We start from the raw sequence: 5,666 nt of genomic DNA on the forward strand, positions 1-5,666 counted from the left end.
ATGGGGAAGAATAAATGGAACAGTTCTTGGGTCCAACTGGGCCTCCTGAGTTCTTCCATGGGAATATGTGCAGTATTTGGGGGGGATTGGGGTTTGATAAAGATCACAATATTTGTGGGTTGGAAGGACCTCAGGGGCTTCAAGTGCCTACCTTAGAGACTTTTTGGGGGTCTTAGTGGGCTTATGCTAAGGTCACCCTATATCCACGCCACATACTGGAGCATCAAATATGGTCCCTGATCTCATTTATCTAACACCAAGCATTTGCTAGGCATATTGCACACATTATATTAATTAATCTTACAACAACCCTGTGAGGTGGGTAGGAGTGATATTAAAAATATTTAACAGCAGCATCTTGGGCACTGACTAGTCAGAATGGACAAACAATCAGAATAGATGCTGAACATAAACAACCAGTATAGCCTTACAGAACCACCACAGCATGAGGCAAAGAAGTAGGTGAGGGGCATAGACTAAATAGCTTCCCATTTCCCAGAAGACGAAACCAAGCTCACATCTCCTTGGGTTTCAGAGCTGTCCTGGGTCATTCTAAACCTCCCTCCTCCCTATGGATGCTTCCAACTGCTCTCTGCCTTCATTGCAGGTACGTGAAAAGCTCCCTTGCCTGCCAACACCTCTAAAGCAATGATATCTATTGCAGCTGCCCCTTTATCCCAGCAATTTCCTAAAGATGTCACTTGTTGACTTAAAATTCCTGAATGGGCCCCATTGGATTGCCAAATTATCACCTTAGTGTGGCCTTCGAGACTCTGCTCTGGCTTGAAGATTCTTTCCAATCATATTGGCAGCAATAATTACCCAACATGTCTTCCATGGCAGACACTTTTTCTTTTTATTCTTTTTATTTTTTATTGAAATATAATTGACGTATAACATTGTGTGAGTTTAAGATGTACAACTTGTTGATGTGATACATTTATATATTTGCAATACAATTACCACCATAGTGTTAGCTAACACCTCTATCATGTCACATAATTACCATTTCCTTTTTGTGTTGTGAACAATTAAGATATTTTCTCAACTAGATGAAATTTCACTCTCCCTAACAGCCCCACAGTGTAGGATAACAGTGATGTGTTTGCTTGTCAGATGGTCCCTACAATCCTTTGAGGGCAAGTGCTGTATTCTTCCTCTTCGTGTCCGTCACCTAGCCAGGCACAGTGCCTGGCATATAGTGGGTGCTCAGGAAATATTTACGTCTGCCTTCCTCCAATGAAGCCTTTTAAGTTTGAAACAAATTCACTCCATGCAGGCTGTGGAACTTTGTGGTTACACTTTTCCCAAAAAAATTTATTATGCAAAACTTAAACATACAGCAAAGTTGAAAAAGTTTTACAGTGGATACCTTGTTCCTTACTAGCTAGATTCTACCACTAATGTTTTCCTATACTGGCTTTGCACATCCCTCACCTATCCATCTGCCTATCTGTCCCTCTATCCACTGTCTTTTTTCTTTTAGAAGTTGCAGACATCAGTGCACTTCATTCCTAAGCACTTTCCACATATCTGTCCTTAACTAGTGTTCAATATTTGCTTATTATTCTTTTTTCCTTTTGAGGTAAAATATACGTCTGATGAAATACATAAACATTAATTGCATATTTGCTGAGTTTTGACAAATGCAACTGTGTAACTTAACTTACTACTAGATATAGAACAATACCACCACTCAAGAAAGTTCCCTCTTGTGCCTTCCCAGGCAGTCCCCTCACTTCACCCCCAGAGGCAAGTACCGTTCTGATTTTTTTCCATCATTGATTAGTTTTGCCTGCTATAGAGCTTCATATAAATGGAATCCTATAGAATGAATTCTTTTTTATAAGGGTTCTTTTACTCAGCCTGATGATTTTGAGAATCATCTGTGCCATTGTATGTATCAGGACTCTGTTCCTTTTTATTGCTGAGTAGTATACCATTGTATGACGATCCCACAGTTTGTTTATCCATTATGTGTTCTCCTCCCGGTGGATACTAGGCTGTTTCCAGTTTCTGACTATTTAAAGCAAAGCTGCTATGAATGTTCTCATACAAATCCTTTTGTGGACGTATGTGTTCCTTTTTCTTGGGTAAATACCCAGGAGTGGAAATCCTGAGTCATAGGGAAGATGTAGTTTACCTTTACAAGAAACTGCCAGACCTTTTCCAAAAGTGGTTGTATCTTTTTACACTCCCACCAACAGTGTATGAGGATTCCAGTTGTCTGTGCTTACTCTTGCAGTCCTGGGCTTCAGTTGCATATTTAGCCTTGTCTTGTACCCGTGAAGTGCATTTACCCTTATCCTTGCAAAATGGCTAAGCCTGATTGTTTGTTTTCATTTTATTTTATTACTTAAAGCCTCCTCCCTATTTTGCTGACTACTAAATGAACATCCAAACTCTAAATAAAATTGCTAACATGGGAGCATCAGCTGTATGTGATAATAGCTTTTACTGAAAGCTTATGTGTACCAAGCACTGTATTAAGCATTTTATATGCATTATCTCACTTAATCCTTACAGGAATCCTGTGAGGTAGTTACAGGATTATTCTCATTATACAGATGAGGAAATTGAGGCCCAGAGAGGTTAAGTTACTTGCCCAAAGTCACATAGCTTGTAGGTGGCCAAGCTGAGACTTGAGTAATCTGTAATCTTTACTACCACCATGCTACAATACTGCTGCATAATGCGCTTTGTACAGAGGTTAGCAGGAAAAAACCCCAGCTTCTGTGTTGGAAGGCTATCTAACCCATTTTTCAGCTGAGAATACGGAGGTCCAGAGAGGAGAAGGGACTTGCCTGAAGTCCCCACTGGTTAATAGCAGAGCCGTCAGAATCCAAGTCTCCTGGCTGCCAGTGAGGAAACATTTCCACTCCACTGCACAGCTTCCTTCAAAGCTTTGGGCGATTCAGATTTTATTTCTAGCTTTTTAATGGTGACAAGAGTCTGAAAACTCTTGAGATCTTTGAAAAATGTGCATGAATCTGAAAGGGTGCAGTAAGGTCAACCTTCCCTTTGGGGCCAAAACAGAAGATCAAAATTAAATTGTCAAATTTGTGTCAATTCGTGCCTAAACATTATCTTCAAAATGTTTCTCCCACCCACTCAGTCTTGTCTGGAAGAGGAAAGAAAACAGTATGGATACTTGGGATATTCTGTGGGAAAGGAGGGGGAACAGAAGTCTCTAAGACGCTTTTCTCTTGGACTCCCACAGCACCATCTGGTGGAGGCCTGAGGAGGTTTCTGTATCTCTTCATTCAGAATGTTTTTCAACTTAGACGTTTATTGCCTGTTTCTGTGCCAGGCCTTGCGTTAGGCACGGGAGACCCGGATGAGACTTGCTTCCTGCCATGATGGAGCTAACATTCTACGGGGTAGGGGCTACGCAGACCATTACAACACAGTATGAGAAAGGCCCTATTAGAGGCAAATAGCAGAACATGGTGCTAAGATCAGCTGCTCCAGTCTGAAAAACCTGCATTTAAGTTCTGGCTTGGCCACCTACCAGCTGTTACCTTGAGCAAGGTCACTCAACTTCTCTGTGCTCCAGTTTCCTCTTCCGTAAAATGAAGATAATAATAAAAGTGCTCACCAGAAACTAATAGGATATTGTATGTCAATTATACTTCAATAAAATAATAAAAGTGCTTATTATAGGATTTTGTGGCAAGGATTGAAAGATAATGCTTGTAAAGCACTTAGCATAGTGCCTTAAGCATATTAAATGCTCAATAATGTCAGCTGTGGTTATTTTGTCATTAACAATAAGCATACGGTGCTGCAGGACCCAGAAGGGAGGCATTTAACTCAACTTGAGAGAGCTCAGAGCAGGCATCGCTGAGGATATGACACTTGAGATGTTTTGAGTAGGAAACAGCCACTCAGACACTTTCTCCATGTAGAAAGCAATATTCGCAACATATGGGTAAAGAAAACAACAAGGTTCACCTCCCCTCACCCCTTCATCATGAGGGATGGCACAGCATCCTTTACCAGGGGTTTCAAGGCCTCTGAAGCTGGATGATATGGGAACATTTAGGAATAATTGGAATTGGGACCCAGACCAAGTGAGAAATTGGTTCCCACAGTGGGTAGGCAGAGCTTGACTTGAAATTAGATGCTAAGAGAAAAATTAAGACCACTTGTGTCAACTACCATGTGTTTGTTTTAATTTTGACTTTGTTTTGGGGCAATAATGCTTCAGTGGCTCTGTATTCATCCACATTATGTTGAAAAGCCATGATGGGGCCTACTAATTCCCCCTGCCTTAAAACATAAATAGTTCTGGGCCCCTCGGCTGCCCTCCAAATTGTGCCTGGCACACGCCATGACCATATCTGACTCTATTCATATTGTCTTCCCTGCAAACCCTTAACCCTTCCATATTATCCAAATTTCACTTGTACTTCAAGGTCTAGATTTTCTCATTCATTCCTTCATGAAATATTTTCTTCTTTTAATTGAATTATAATTGACATATAGTATATTAGTTTCAGGTGTGCAACATAATTATTTGATATTTACCTACAGTCATATGTCACTTAACCATAGGGATATGTTCTGAGAAATGCATCATTAGGTCATTTTGTCATTTTGTGAACATCACAGAGTGTACTTACGCAAATCTAGATGGTATAGCCTACTACACACACACCTAGGCTATATGGTACTTGTCTTACGGAACCACCCTCATATATATGGCCCGTCATTGACTGAAATGTCATTATGCAGTGCATGAATGTATATTGTGAGATGATCACCACAGTAAGTCTAGGTAATGTCTATCACAATATGCAGTTACAACATTTGTTTCTTGTATTGAGAACTTTTAAGATCTACTCTCTTAGCAACTTTCAAATATGCAATATAGTATTATTAACCATAGTCATCATGCTGTACATTACATCCCCATGACATTTATTTTATAACTGGAAATTTGTACCTTTTGACCCCCTTCACCCATTTCACTCACTTCCCCTGTCCAGCAACCACCAATCTGTTCTCTGTATCTATAAGCTCAGTTTTTTTTAGATTCTACAAATAAGTGAGATTGTACAGTATTTTTCTTTCTCTCTCTGACTTATTTCACCCAGCATAATGCCCTCAAGGTCCATCCATGCTGTCACAAATGACAAAATTTCCCTCTTTGTATGGCTGAATAATATTCCATTGTATATATATAGGCCACATTTTCTTTATCCATTCATTCATCAATGGACACTTAGATTGTTTCCATGTCTTGGCTATTGTAAATAATTCTGCAATGAACATGGGGGTGCATATATCTTTTTGAGTTAGTGTTTTCATTTTCTTCAGATAAATACTCAGAAGTGGAATTTCTGGATCATATGGTAGTTTTATTTTCAATTTTTTGAGGAAACTCCATACTGTTTTCCATAGAAGCTTCACCAATTTACATTCCCACCAACAGAGCACAAATATTCCCTTTTCTTCACATCCCTATCAACACATGTTATTTATTGTCTTTTTGATGATAGCCATTCTAACAGGTGTGAGGTGATAGCTCACTGTTTTTTTGACTGGCATGAAACAGTGGCAGGCACTAGAGATATAGCAGTGAATGAGACAGACGTAGTCTATCTACCTTCACAGAGCCAACAGTCTGCCCAGGACTACAGACATGAAAACAAAGCATTGTG

Source organism: Equus przewalskii, chromosome X, assembly GCF_037783145.1.
Source record: "Equus przewalskii isolate Varuska chromosome X, EquPr2, whole genome shotgun sequence".
Lineage (NCBI taxonomy): Eukaryota > Metazoa > Chordata > Mammalia > Perissodactyla > Equidae > Equus > Equus przewalskii.